The following is a 15462-nucleotide window of genomic DNA, read 5'->3' as shown; positions in this document are numbered from 1 at the left end:
AGATACGTATCAGACGCTAATAAAATTTACGTTTCCAAGGGTAATAGTGGACGATACTTATGCAGGTCTCATTGAAATGAGCTTTGCAGTACGGCTTGGAGAACACTATTTCCTGGACAGTTTGAATGTGCTCGTCGATCGACTTACCGAAAGCGGACTTTATCAGAAAAACGAACAATCCGTACGCGAGAAGCATCAGGAATCCTTGCGATTACGAGAGACATCCCATCGACCTGTCGCTCTGAACTTGGGTCACACTTACGGCTTGTTTATAATTTACGGTTTCGGGAATGTGGCATCTTTTATTGTGTTTTTGGTAGAATTGACTGTAGCAAGACTTCAATGACTATAAAAAAATGCACCCACACACTATTGTTTGATATGTTGATACTTTAGACATTTAACACTAGATTGCCCGCACCGGTCAAATTTACCGTTTATGAAATTGTGACTTTTCATAAATTATGTTTATTTATATTTGTGCAAAGAAAAAAACCTTAGATGACGGTCTGCGGTGGGTCCGTTGGAGTGTCGACTTGAAAGGAATTAAGTTCCAACTATCTCATAATGTTGTGCTAATTTGTGCTACTAATTTAAAATTTTGTGGTCGTTAGGTTAATGAGTAATTCAAATTTTTTCTGATGACACTCCAACTTCAAGCTTTAGTATTCTGGAGGTTGTTTTATATTACTTTAAATTTTACTGTACAATCCATACTAACCAAGGTGTAAGATATATTCCATACTTTTGACTAACCCTGTATACAATATTTTGAGCTTTGTAAGTTTAATGGTTATTTAAATCTTAGAGACACCACGATTTATTGTTCCTGAAGTCGCTATATTTACTAAGGCTTCTGATGAAAGGAAATAAAAAACTATTTCGTAAGAATTCCGCCTGAAAAACATTTTTCTGTCGTTTGGACACAATTCATTCAAAATATGTGATACAATCCTAGAAAAAAACAAAAAAGTTTCTCGCGTAATGAATTTTACTCTGCGCGGATAATTAATGCACGATTTTGAAGGGCCTGTTACAACTGCACTAATACCAGATTAGTTATGTTATATTAGTTATTATATTATATACTTATAATTGGAAGTCCATATCATTCTAGTGTAAGACACCGAAATAATTGTAACGATTTCTTAGAAAAAATAGTATGATTATGTAAAGATAGAAGAACACGGGTTTACTAGCGTGGTTTTATCTGCAAAGACTTTAAACCTTAAAATTAATTATTTTCAGTGTTATTAAAAAATTACAAACACCATAATTTAATTACATGCACTATTGACAAGCTCTCAATGAAATTCTGTGGCTCTATATTAAACGGCTCCAGAGTAAAAAAAAATCAATTGTATAGCCGCGTGGATTATCCATAAGCTCTAATATAATAATAATGTCTTCAAACTGCCTCCTAAAGTCACGGCGCTTTTCTGCCTTATCTGTAACAGATAACAACACAAACAAACAAACAAGAGGGACAGTGAATGTTTAACGTCCGATACTAATCAGGTAAATCCTATACGATAACCATAATTAATACCTACTCAATCGGAATCAATAATAATTTCACATTTTCACATTAGCAAAATCAAAATTTTGACTCAACCACGGATCGTCCGTACAAATCCGTGTATAAAGACATGAACGTGACGTTAACTAAAAAAAAAATTACTTTAGTATGCACAAATAACCAAATTTCTATACAACAGCAACGTAATTTACTTCATTCAAAATGTGTATAAGATAGTATGAACAATTTATACGGAGTGATACAAATAACTTAATAAAGAATCGTTATCGGTAACTACAAAAGAAAATTACGTAGGATCAAAAACATCGAAGCGATTCACAAAGCTAATATTCTCGAAAATGTTTCGTAAATACTAAAATTAAAAACCCTAGAAAAAATCAAAGGCCAATTAAATAGATTAACGTGCAATGAACGTCAATGGACAATCGTATTATATATCAACCGAAACCTAAAGTAGATATACGTCAAGCAGATTAAATGCAAATGGCGTACTTACAACGACGAAAAATAACGCAACTATATCCTCCTAGTGGAGTAAAGGGGTGAAATTCCATTCACAACTTGATGCGGAATCATCCAATTAATCGGGTCCGTTAACTTGGCCCCCCCACTGAGAGATTTCATAGTCGTATTATTTTGAAATGAATGCGCTCGTTATGCGCTCATATGCGCCACCGATAATAACTCTTGCGCCATTATCGTTTTTTAGAAAAATCGAAAAAACATTTGGGGGGGGCAAGTGAACGTAGCCCCCCCCCTCCCCAGTACGTATTTTGTTCCTTGTAACTAGGTCACCTGATACATTTGGTTATGCGCTCAATTGCGCCACTTGAATTAAAGCTAGCGCCATTACGGTTAAGCCGTGACAAATTTTCCAAAAGTGGGGAGGCCAACTTAACGTTTTTAAAAGTTACTTTTTTTTAACATCTTTTCATACGAAATTGTACTCTCAGGTATGCGCTGAAATGCGCCGTAAAAACATATCTTTGCGCCATTATTGTTTTTGGTTATCCTTAAATATATTTGGGAGGGGGGGGGCAAGTGAACGGAATCCCCCATAACGCATTTTGCTACCGGTATTTGTGCCACTTGATACATCTGGTTATGAGCTCAATTGCGCCACTTGAATTAAAGCTAGCGCCATTACGGTTAAGCCATAAAAAAATTTAAAAAAGTGGAGGGTCTAACTTAGCGTTTTCAAAAGTTATTTCCGGAAGTGCGTCCATTTTGAAAATATTTTACATCGATTCGGCCTTCGGAGTAACTCCTGAATGCAAATTTTTAAAATCCTACCTATTTTACTTTCCCATAATCGTTTAACTAAAGCTCACAAAAAAACACCCTGTATAGTGTTTCTGAAACACTATAATGGCGCCAAGATTTTTGTTTACGGCGCATTTTAGCGCATGATGAAAGGTACGATGTAGTAGAAAAAACATGTTAAAAAACGTAACTTTTGAAAACGTTAAGTTAGCCCCCCCTCCCCCATTTTTTAAAAATTTTTTATGGCTTAACCGTAATGGCGCTAGCTTTAATTCAAGTGGCGCAATTGAGCTCATAACCAGATGTATCAAGCGGCACAAATACCGGTAGCAAAATGCGTTATGGGGGATTCCGTTCACTTGGCCCCCCCAAATATATTGAAGGATAACCAAAAAACAATAATGGCGCAAAGATATCTTTTTACGGCGCATTTCAGCGCATACCTGAGAGTACAATTTCGTATGAAAAGATGTTAAAAAAAAGGAACTTTTAAAAATGTTAAGTTGGCCCCCCCACTTTTTGAAAATTTGTCACGGCTTAACCGTAATGGCGCTAGCTTTAATTCAAGTGGCGCAATTGAGCGCATAACCAAATGTGTCAGGTGACCTAGTTACAAGGGACAAAATACGTACTGGGGGGGCTACGTTCACTTGGCCCCCCCCCCAAATGTTTTTTCGGATTTCTAAAAAACGATAATGGCGCAAGAGTTATTATCGGTGGCGCATATGAGCGCATAAGGAGCGCATTCATTTCAAAATAATACGACTATGAAATCTCTCAGTGGGGGGGCCAAGTTAACGGACCCCAATTAATCGAGTTTAATCGCCAAATATTAATACATATGAATGACGGCAATTAAAATCCCATGACTTTCTTTGTTAAATTAAAAATGAAGTGCACTCTGTCACAGCTGACTAACGAAAAAGGAAAATGAATCTAACCATCGATAACGACAAATCGCAACGCCGTAAAATTTCGCGCTAGAAATTGCGGTTACAACCATTACGAGGATAATTCAGCAAGTAAACATACCGGGAACAAAAATAATGCTTCTAATGAAGAAAGTAAATCGTTACACCACACTAACCAAATACAAAAAGGCCATAAGAAAGGTAAAACGTGACTCATGGAGGAGATACTGCGAGGAAATTGAACAAAAGTGCCAGACTCCAGAGCCTTACAGAAAGGAGCAGAGAGTAAAATCGGTTCCTTGAGGAAAACTGAGGGGGGTTATACAGAGACCGGAAATTAGACCTTGCAGCTTTTGCATCGATCGCACTTTCCGGGACCAGAGACCGTCGCTCAAAATGACGCGGGGGAACCAATTACTCGGGAATCATTTCTCAGGAGGAATAGAGAAGATTGGGTTTTGACTCGAAAGATACCTAGTGGTGATCTTGGAAAGTAGGTCAAAGTAACGTACCACGTGGCGGTGACCTCTAAACTTAAGGTGAAAGTCGCGTGCCACGTGTGCGGTGACCTTAGAAATTAGGTCATCAATTGATGTGGTGTTAAATTACATTTTCAAGGGCATACAAGGTCAATGGTCCCACTTTTGAGGTGTCAAATTACATCTTCGAGGTTATCTAAGGTTAATGACCTCATTTTCAATTTCATCTAAGGTCGATGACCTAAATTGCGGCGTTAAAATACATTTTCAATGCCATCTAAGATCAATGGCCCCATTTTTGTGTTTTCAAATTACAAATTTCAAGGTCATCTAAAAACACTAAGCCTATTTCTTTAATGTCGGACTACACGCAATGCTCTCATCTTTTGTAGTGCCTAATTACGTTCTCGAGGACATCCAATGTCAATAGACTCATTTTTTGCGGTATCAAATATTTTCAGGGACCTACAAAGGTCGATGCTCTCCATTTATTGTGGTCTCAATTTACATGTTTGGGGTCACTTTAGGCCAATTTTTACGTGCGGTATCAGACTACATTGTCAAGGCCAGCTGCGACGAATCCGAATCCTGAGTGGTGATTGGATTCAGTCGAATCCTTTTCTACGGTAAAATGATTTGAATTCCAGTATCCGAATCCAAATATACGAATCCTTTTTTAGTTGATCTATTTTATTGTCTTTATTGAAATTTAGCCAAAAAGAAAACAGTTATTAGGTATTACCTTTAGATAGTACCAATGTTTCAAATTTTTCACATGTTAATCCATTTCCCCATATCTTCTTGGGGCATCTATTATTGAGCTCGACTGGTCCTGAGGACGGTAGACATGTATTAATAATGATAATAATAATAATAAAGTTTATTGTAAGCAAGAATCTTACAAATGGACAAGGGTTCGCCTGGTTAGGCGATCAAATTACATGAATAATTTTTTTGGTGTTGATATTCATTCAATTATATTTATATTGCTTATTTTATCTTAAAAATATCTCAAAAGTTCTAATTCAGTTTTTCTAGACCTCAATTTTATGCGGTGTCTAATTAGACTGTCAAGGTCATTTAAGATCAATGAGTCCATTTGTCGTGGTTTCAAACTACATTTTCAACGGCATACAAGGTCAAGGACCCCATATTTTTTGGGGTGTCAAATTATTTGTTCGAGGTCGACATCATTTTTATGTAACCTTTAGGTTTATGTTTGCGGTGTCTAATTAAAGTTTCAAGGTCAAGCAAGATCAAAGACATCTTTTTTATATGGGGTCTAGTTACATTTTCAAGAACAATGATTCCATGTTTGTTGTGTCAAAATACACATTCGAGGTCATCCAAAGTCAATGCCCTCATTTGTATGTGGCGTCTAGTTACATTTTCAAGGTCATTCAATTTCATTTCCAAGGTCAATGGTCCTATTTTTGTGGTGCCATATTTTCAATGGCCTCCACTTTTTGCCTGCGTTAGATTCTATTTTCAAGTCCATCAAAGGTCAATGATCCCATTTTTTAATGCTATTTATTTTTATTTTCAAGGTCATCGAAAGGCCCCATTTTTGTGTTGTCAAATTACAATTTCAATGGCATACAAAGTCAATTACTGGATTTTTTATGGTCTCGAATTTCATTTTCTAGGTCTTCCAAGATCAATTAACCCATTTTTTGCGATATCAAACTTTCAAGAGCATTCTAGGTCAATGGCCCCATATTTTGCGGTGCCAAATTAGGCTATCCAAAGTCAAAGACCTCTTCATGTGGCGTCTAATTATACTCTCACGATCATCCAAGGTTAATGAACTTAAATACTTATGTGATGAGTTCACTGGTTCAGAATTACGTTACAACTGAATATTTTTCAGTCGGCGCCATGCTTAAATTACAGCCATGAGGAAAATGTTATAGTTGTCGTTGTTCCGACTGCACCCGAACTAGCCACGTACAGGGTGGCCAAATAAGAATGCGAGGTACTGTATCTGGGAAACTGTCCATTGTAGAGGCTTGCGGTAAAAAAATTATTACTAAAACGGCCACGAGAAAAACCTGGAAAATATTTTTAAGTTTCTGAAATGGCCGCTAGGGGGCGAAACTGCAATCTGGAATCTAAAAAAGTGATTTTTCTGTGAATTCCAAAAAAATGTCCGGTCTTTGAAGACGACGATAATCTGAACCTTTTTTGTTTAACAATTTTTCCTGTATCTCTAAAAATAAAGTGTTGGGGGTATTCAAAAGTTTCCGTAAAGAACACCCTGTATCTTCGAAACGACTGAGCCGATTTTAACAAACTCGAGTTAATTGAAAAGAGTTATTCGACTACAAATATTATATTTGAAGTTTTTTTAGTTTCACATATCGCCAATGCATTTAATTTTTTTGAGAAAATTAACTATTTCTGTCGGAATGCCCAAAAAGGTCCTCAAGCGGTGATATGTGGAACTACCAAAACTTCAAATAATTTAAAATTTGTAGCTGAAGAATAGCTCTTTTGAACTAACCCGAGTTTCTTTAAATCGACTTAGCCGTTTCGAAGATACAGGGTGTTCTTTACGGAAACTTTTGAATACCCCCCACCACTTCATTTTTAGAGATACAGGAAAAATTGTCATACAAAAATGGTTCAGATTATCGTCGACTTCAAAGACCGTACATTTTTTTGTTATGTTAATACAGCGGAATTCACAGAAACATCACTTTTTTAGATTCCAGATTGCAGTTACGCCCTCTAGCGGCCATCACAACACCTTGCACTTTTTCGATATTTTTATTTCACTACCACAATGTATCACGATCTAATTGGAGAAATCCATCTAATAAAGTGGTCATTGACCTTGGATTAGCTTGAAAAAATTTAACTAGGCGCTAAATAAAAATGGAGACAGAGACCTTGGATGACTGACAACGCAAACATATGGGTTCATTGACATTGGGTGACCTTGAGAATGTAATTAGACATCACAAAAAAGAGACCATCAACCTTAGATGACTTGAAAATCTAATTGGCCGCCGCAAAAAATGTGTTCATTGACCTTGATAATCTTGAGAATGTAATTAGACACACCATAAAAATGAGGTCATTGACCTTGGTTGACCTCGCACATGTAATTTGAAACAGCAACACAAGGGAACAATTGACCTTGTAAGCCATTGAAAACAATTGGATGGAATTGGATTGGAAAGAAAGGGTTCATTGGCCTTGGGTCACCTCGAGATTGTAATTAAACACCACATAAAAATGAGGTGATTGACCTTGAAAATGTAATTTGACACTAAAAAATGGATTGAGCTTGGATGACATTAAAAATGTTTTTTGACGCCACAATTCGAGTCATCGACCTTAGATGACATTAAAAATGTAACTTTACACCTAAGAAATGGGACCATTGACCGTGTATACCAATGAAAATGTAATCCTTAATCTAACACCACATCAATTGTTGATCTAATTTACAAGGTCACCGCCCACGTGGCACGCGACTTTCATCTTAATCTACTTTCCAAGGTCACCCACCAGTAGCCGAGCGAGCTTAAACGGTTCAGGTTCGCCCCTATATAACTATAATACCTACTGGTTAGTATATTCCCTTTGTGCAATTCGGGGTCGAAGTTTTGACTCCACCATCAGTAATATCTTGTCGGAGGCTACCGTATTCTCTTTGTCGGTACAGGTTGCAGAACTTGTAGAGAATTTTTGAAAAATCTAAATTCGCTCAAGAATGAGATATGACAGCTACTATTATCAGTATAATCTCGTTTATTTGTTCATAGAGTACCGGGGGTGACCCAATAAGACTGTTCCTCGACCATATCGTGAGAACCGTTCGTCATAAGACTTAGAGGTAAAAAAAATTATTGGGGAAATCGGTCATGAAGAATCGCTGGAAAATATTTTCAAGTTCTAAAATGACCAACAGAGGGCGTAACTGCCATCTTAAATTTTAATCGCATAATAAACTAAAAAAAAATTTTTCACATTTTTAAAGGGAACCAGCTTATCTATCATTTTCGTAAAAACAAAAACTCAGTTATTTCAAAAACAAAGATGGTGTGGGGCGTTCAATTGTTTTTTCAATAACTTGCTTTAACTTCTTAACCGTTTGACCGATTTTAACAAATTTGGTGTGGTTGAAAAGAGCATTCCTTGGGCAATGAGAATCAACCAAAATATAGTTAATTTAGTCGAACCCTTTTCCGCCAGGGAGCTAGATTTGACACTATGACCCAAATTCTAAAAAAATCAAAAAATCAAATGGAATGATATGACATTTTTATAAAAAAAAGTAGCCAAATAACATCCAAAGAGGCAAGTGAAAACGGTTTTCCAAAATCTCGTTCCTAACCTCAAATATTGGGAAAATTATGTTAATTAATTAATTAATAAAAATGATTAAATTGTATCTTAAATTTACTTTTTACGTATTTCCGGTATTTGTCAATGGCGCGAAAGAAAAGCACGCTACACTTTTAGGTAGGCCTCGGAAAATGAAACAAATGGAACACGATGCATTTTAAAATAATAACAGCCGTAATTTGTAAATTATTCTGCTGTGTTTACATTCAGAAAGTGCTGTTTTTTGAATTTGTAATCTTTTTCAAAATGCCGATTTTTAACCAAGAAGCATTTAATATGCTGGTGATATATTGTGAGTATTTTCAAAATGCGATCGTTGCTGCCCACATCTTCTATTTGCGTTATCCGAATCGACCCCAAACCATCGCCATCAGCATATTAAATGCTTCTTTGTTAGAAATCGGAATTTTAGAAAAGATTACAAATTCAAAAAACTGCACTTTCTGAATGTAAACACAGCAGAATAATTTACAAATTACCTACGGCTGTTATTATTTTATAATACATCGTGTTTCATTTGTTTAATTTTCCCAGGCCTACCTAAGTGTAGGGTCTTTTTCCAAACAATCTTTCGCGCCATCGACACATACCGGAAATACGTCAAATAAGATACGATTTAAGCATTTTTTACTAATTAATTAATTAACCTCATTTTCCCAATATTTGAGGTTAGGAACGAGATTTTGAAAAACCGTTTTCACTGACTTCTTTGGGTGTTATTTGGCTACCTTTTCATAAAGAAAAAGTCGTATCATTCCGTTTGATTTTTGTGATTTTTTTAGGATCTTGGGTGTCAAAACTAGCCCTCTGGCGGAAAAGGATTCAACTAAATTCACTGTATTTGATTCTTGTTGCCCAAGGAATGCTCTTTTCAACGATATCAAATTTGTTACAATCGGTCAAACCATTGAGAAGTTAAAGCAGGTTATTGCAAAAACAATTGAACGCCCCACGCCATCTTTGTTTTTGAAATAACTGAGTTTTTGTTTTTACGAAAATGATAGATAAACTGGTTCTCTTTAAAAATGTGAAAAAAGAATGTTTATTTTATTACGCGAAATTGAAAGAAAATGCAATTTTAAAATTTAAGATGGCAGTTACGCCCTCTGGTGGTCATTTTTAGAACGTGAAAATATTTTCCAGCGATTCTTCATAACCGATTTACCCAATAATTTTTTTACCCCATCATCATACGACTAACGGTTCCCGAGATATGGCCGAGGTCAGCCGGTACAATACCAATGTTAATTTAATAATTTAATAGCAACAATAAAATTGATTATCCCTGAGCAAGAACACTGCTTTCGTTGGATAGCAAAGTAAAATCGAAACCATTAATTCAAAGTTGTCTCGTACCTTTCTCTGTAATTTTGCATAAGGAATAGTAAATGACATACGGTTTTTGTACCACACTGAAACCTTTGTGCTTATTGATCATGATCCATTAAAAAGCCATCAAGGCATACTATCGATTGTTGTTATGTGTACATGCAGGGGACCTAGAAACTATCGTTCACTTTTCTCGAAGGTGCGCAACTGTCATGTAATGGTGAGCCTAATTTACACAATCCTTTCGTTCAACTTGGGTTACTGCTTGTTGGCGACAATTAAGCAAGATGAACTGGTTCGATCTTGTGTTTCTCGTGCTATCCAACCAATTTTTGGCAATGACGACACTTTGTATTACGTTTTTGAGGGTGATGGCCACAACGCGCTACCTTTCGATGTGAGTAACCCCATAGTACTTTTTAACGTTTGCAAACCCATGATCTTAACCGATACGAGAAGACATAAGCAGTTCGTAATTCAATGGGATAATTTGGACGACAATGTCTTTTTGAAACTGCTACACAGCAACTTGTGGCTATGGAGGTACCTGGCGAACTCGGTATTTTTGATTATCATCAGAGAGCCGAGTGTCCTCAATGAGCTGTTTGAATATTTGTGGAAGTGTAAGGTGATGTACATAACGGTGTTGGTTTACGACGTGGATGAAATGCAATGGACACTTCATACGGCAAATCCATTTGGACCAAGCAAAAGCATTCAGTGGAACAAACAAAGTTGCTCCAATTCGCACTTGAAGAATACCATTACGAAACCCATCACAAATTTTCACGGCTACCCTTCTTACTGCTCCTTTGGGCGTAGAAAATGGAATTTAGAAGACGAAATGGTTAGTACGTACATCTCAAGTGTTACACTTACATTAAGAGCACTTCAAGCAACGTTTAACTCAACTGTAGACATTTTTACCTCTTCCAACGCAAACCGCATTCATGAATTTTTTTCGGTTGGAAAAAGTCTTACCGCATTTCAGGTTGCAGGTCTCAGTAGCACCTATGTGAGAGGTAACTACTTGTGGGTTGTTCCTCTACCAAACAGAATTGTTGGGCCAGAGATTTTTATACGACTGTTTAAAAGGGAAGTGTGGATAGGAACAGTATGTGCATTTCTTGGCGTCACATTTGTGCTGTGGCTAGGTACTCAAAAGTCCCAAAAAGCGGACTTAATCAAAACGTGTTTAGACGTGCTTTCGGTCACACTTTTTGGTATTATTCACAAAATGCCAACATCCGCAATGCTCCGTGGTCTGCTGATTACATACATCGTCTACAGTATACACATCCAAAAAAAATGCACTCGCACACTCTTGCTTGATATGTTGATATTTTAGACATTTAACACTAAATTGCCCGCATCGGCCAAATTTACCGTGAATGGAATTGTGCCGCACTCCTCTTCAATTGTTCCACTTGTTTCAATTGTTCAGTTGTAACAATTCCTTATTGTGACTTTTCATGAATTACGTTTATTTGCATTTGTGCAAGGAAAGAAACTGATTTTGCAAATTATTTTTTTGTGTATAATAGTAGTCTGCGGTCAAGTTGACCGTTAAGCATCTTATTCACAATAACTTGCGTTTTTCGTTGGGCAAGTTTTGTTTTTTGTTCGCAATAAACGGTAATGTAAGTAGTTTCTTTGTTTTACTAGAGTGGAGGTATTTTAGCTCCTTGCATCCCCTCCTTGTGCCATTGTAGTAATTGTGTTGAACGAGCTTCAGTCATGTAAAACAGTTGAGGAATAAATATTATTACTATTAATATTATTATATAACTAGTGATAGGTCCTCACGGACCTATCGCCGCCGTTTAATTAGCAAACGCCGTTTTATGTGGTTTACCGTTTGTAAATTAAAATTTTTTTTTCTTTTTTTGTTTATGTTGTTTACCGTTTGTCAACTTTTTTAAATTTTTTTTCTTTTTTATTTTATTTTATTTTATTATTTTTTTTTATTAATGGTTGTGAGAATATAGTTAAGGTTGGATGACGTTACAATTTTCTAAAAAGGGAAAAGAAATTTGATTCCGTTAAAAAAAGCATCGATATGTCAATAGTCAATCTCATTACATAGGTTGGTAAAAATGCTTAGCATTTCAAAACTGCGCTACAGCTTTGAATATAAAATTAGGAAGAAATCTAAGCCTGTACTATCGCGTGGGTCTCTAAAAGCACAGATTTAAACAAAATCTGTGGTTGTACCTAGTGTCCTCGTTGGTATCAATAATATATTTGAATGCTTATCATATATTAATGGTTAGAGATACATATATGCTGTCGTGGACTTTTTTGTAGGAAATTAAATTCTCTGAGTTTCACAGCGTTTGAAAGTAAATAATGTGGGTATACCTTTCGTTTTGTGACTGAATCTAAAATTCAAAGGTTGTGAGCAATTTTATGGTACGCTTCAATGTTTTCCTACCACCATTTTATTTCTCTATTCGATAGGGTTTTGTGTGCTATTTAATTTTTATAAGGGGTGTCCTGTGCCTAAACCCCCTAGTTTTTAGGTTATTGAATATTTTACACAAAACAATAATGAATTACATGTTTATAAACAGGATCGAGTAAGCCGTGATAATAGAAACCAAAAGAATTCCAGTAAGCAAGTGTCGCAAGTAAATTATCTGCTGCAATTAATGTGATCCCTATTTCGTAGCAAAATAAGATTAATTAAAAAGGCGAATTTCGAACTAGTCTTTTTAAAAAATCTTATTTTACTAGGAAATAATGAGTACACTTGCAACAAACAATTATTTTATGGCACTTGTTTACTATTTGGCATTCTTTAGTTTTTTATTATCGCGGTTTACTCCTGTTTATAAACATGTAATTCATTAATGTCCAATTGTTTAGTGAAAAATATTGAATAACTTAAAAACTACGGGGTTTAGGCCAGGATATCCCTTCTAAGAATTGAAGAGCGCACAACAGACAATCGAATAGAGAAACAAAATAGTGGTAGTTCCTTTTGAATAAAAATAGTTATAGCACTTTGAAATCTAGAAATTTTACAATTTTTTTGTAAACACTCTGTATCATTAAATTCAACTTTCTCTTTACCAAAGTGTTGCCTTTTATTCAGATTAAAATTATTGATTTCTATTTCTTAACTTTAAAATCAAGGTCGCTACGATTTATCAAAGTGGTTCATAGAGAATTATTCGAAAAAAATTAATAATTTGCCCTGCAGAGGTTAAAAAATGGCATCGAATTAGCTAAAAGTAAACAGGCTGTTCCATTTAAATAAATCAGCTGTGTATTGACACCGTCAACATGAGACACTCTGTACATTCAAAAATAATTTCTGTGGATGCACAACCTTCTATAGTTGACATTTGCACAAAAGATTTTTTGCTATTTTTTTAGCAGGTATGCACTAGGGAAAACCGACGCAGTGTTATAGGACCCTGTATAATTGTTATAAAGCGTAATAAACGAAGAAAGAATGGGAAAATTTCGTCTTTTTTGCATTTGAATTCAATTATCTCGTTATCTATTGCTCTGAGGGAAAATGAAGAGAAATGAATTTGTTTAGAATCAAATATTCTATAAGATAGAGTTGGTATGGAACGTTCATTTTCAAAAGTTATTTTTTTTATGGAAAGATATAAAAAAAGTAATCCCGAAAATTAACAATCTGTTACTAAGCAAAATTCATCGGCAACCCATCACCTGATCACCGTAGTAGTCATTGATTAATTAAAAATACAAATTAAAAAATCCATGCTTTGTCTTCCAAAGTGGGTGACTCCCAGATTCTCCCCCCAATTCTTTCCATTAGTGGAACCCTAAACAAACCGTTTCCAACAATTGTCTCGATGATTTTTACAAATCGACGGACTGTCAAATTATTTTTTCAAAATCCGAAGAATTTTGCTAGTTAACAAATGGAATAATTTCCGAAATATAACAAGAAATGAAACCTCTCGGAAAATGTACATTAAAAAAAATACATCGAAATCTGTCCGTCAATTTGCAAAAATCATCGGGACAACTTTTGGAAAAGATTGCTTTGGGATTCCGCCATCTGTACAAAAATTTAGAACGCTATGGGAGTTACCCAATTTGTTTGTTTATTTAATCAATGGCTATGATACCTACGGTGATCGGGATTGTCGTATTGTTTTGTTATCAAAAGAAGGGACCAAATACGAATTTTCAAAAAGATCAGATGAATTTTACTCAGTAATAACAGATTGTTAATTTTCGGAAATGCGTTTTCTTATATTTCTCCATAAAAAACAATAACGATTAAAGATGAACGTTCCATACTAAATGTATGTCATAGACAATTCGATTCTAAATAAATTCACTTGAATACCTCCGCCCTTCTGATAGTGTATTATTAGTATGGGTAAAAATAACCGTGTAAAAAATATTGCAAACGAGCTCTTGTGTATGGCTATAGTATGTGCAAAACCAAATTGAACCTGGTGTTAGGTTGGCTTTTATTCCAAGTGCATATGTATAAAATTTCAAAAATGCCTTCTATAATAGTGTGCGTTTACGGAAGAACACCATAGATATTTTTTATATGTCCCTAAGACAGTTTGAAAGATAGCGTGACAATATCAAAGAACTGTAAAAAATTGTTCACAGCATTTTTTTCTTTTGTTTTTTTTTTTTTATTTTAATACGCTTAACTTAACATATATTTTTTATATTCCTTATGTTTTCGAATAGTTTTTTTTTATTAACAATGCATAAACATTGTTATTGGGATAACCTGTTATGTTCATAAATAAATAAATAAGAAAGTTGGCACTACGCATGCGCAAAACCAAATTTTGAAAATGGCGTTACATTTGCTTTTATTCCAAGTGCATATGTATCAAATGTCATTTAAATACATTTATATTTTAAAAAAAAGTTTGCAATTCGGTTAATAAATGGCCGACATACCAAAAGAGCACCATGCATTTTGAATCGATTAGGCTCAACTTTTGCCAATGCTAAAGCTATGCCCATATTGAATTTCATACAATTCAGTTCATAACTCACGGAGATGTCGAAAGGGCCTTCCTTATTTTTTGGGCTACAGTGCCAATTCACGAACTCTGATCTACAAATTTGATAAAGAATCCATCTGCAAAATTTCGTCGTAATCGTCTCATTCGTTTTCGAGATATCGTGCCAACGAACAGACGGACAAACACCAAATTATATACTCGCAAGGAGCTCGATAAGAAGTGAATTGCACTAATAATAAAAATAAAAATAAGAACTTATCATTTTTTTCATTTCCCATTTTCGCATATTTCCCTTGCGCTTTGAGCAGAATGTCAAAAAAATAACGACAGTTTCAATTTTTCCAATGCTTCTATCATCCCAACCGGAACCCCTAAAAGGACCTGAAATTATAACTAAATGTAGGTCAAGGGTTCGAGTCGTACCTACGCCAGATTCTTTTTTAACTAAAAAGTTTATTAAAAGTTCAAAATTAAGATGTGCGTACATTTTTTTACAAACGCTGAGAAAACAAAAAGAGATACAAAAAAAGTTATTAAAGATAAATTGTAGAGAATTTAATTTCCTCCTAAAAAGTCCGAGATGCCATATAAACCTCTCG

Source organism: Photinus pyralis, unplaced genomic scaffold (genome assembly GCF_008802855.1).
Source record: "Photinus pyralis isolate 1611_PpyrPB1 unplaced genomic scaffold, Ppyr1.3 Ppyr1.4_LG9, whole genome shotgun sequence".
Lineage (NCBI taxonomy): Eukaryota > Metazoa > Arthropoda > Insecta > Coleoptera > Lampyridae > Photinus > Photinus pyralis.
This window is presented reverse-complemented; position numbering follows the sequence as displayed.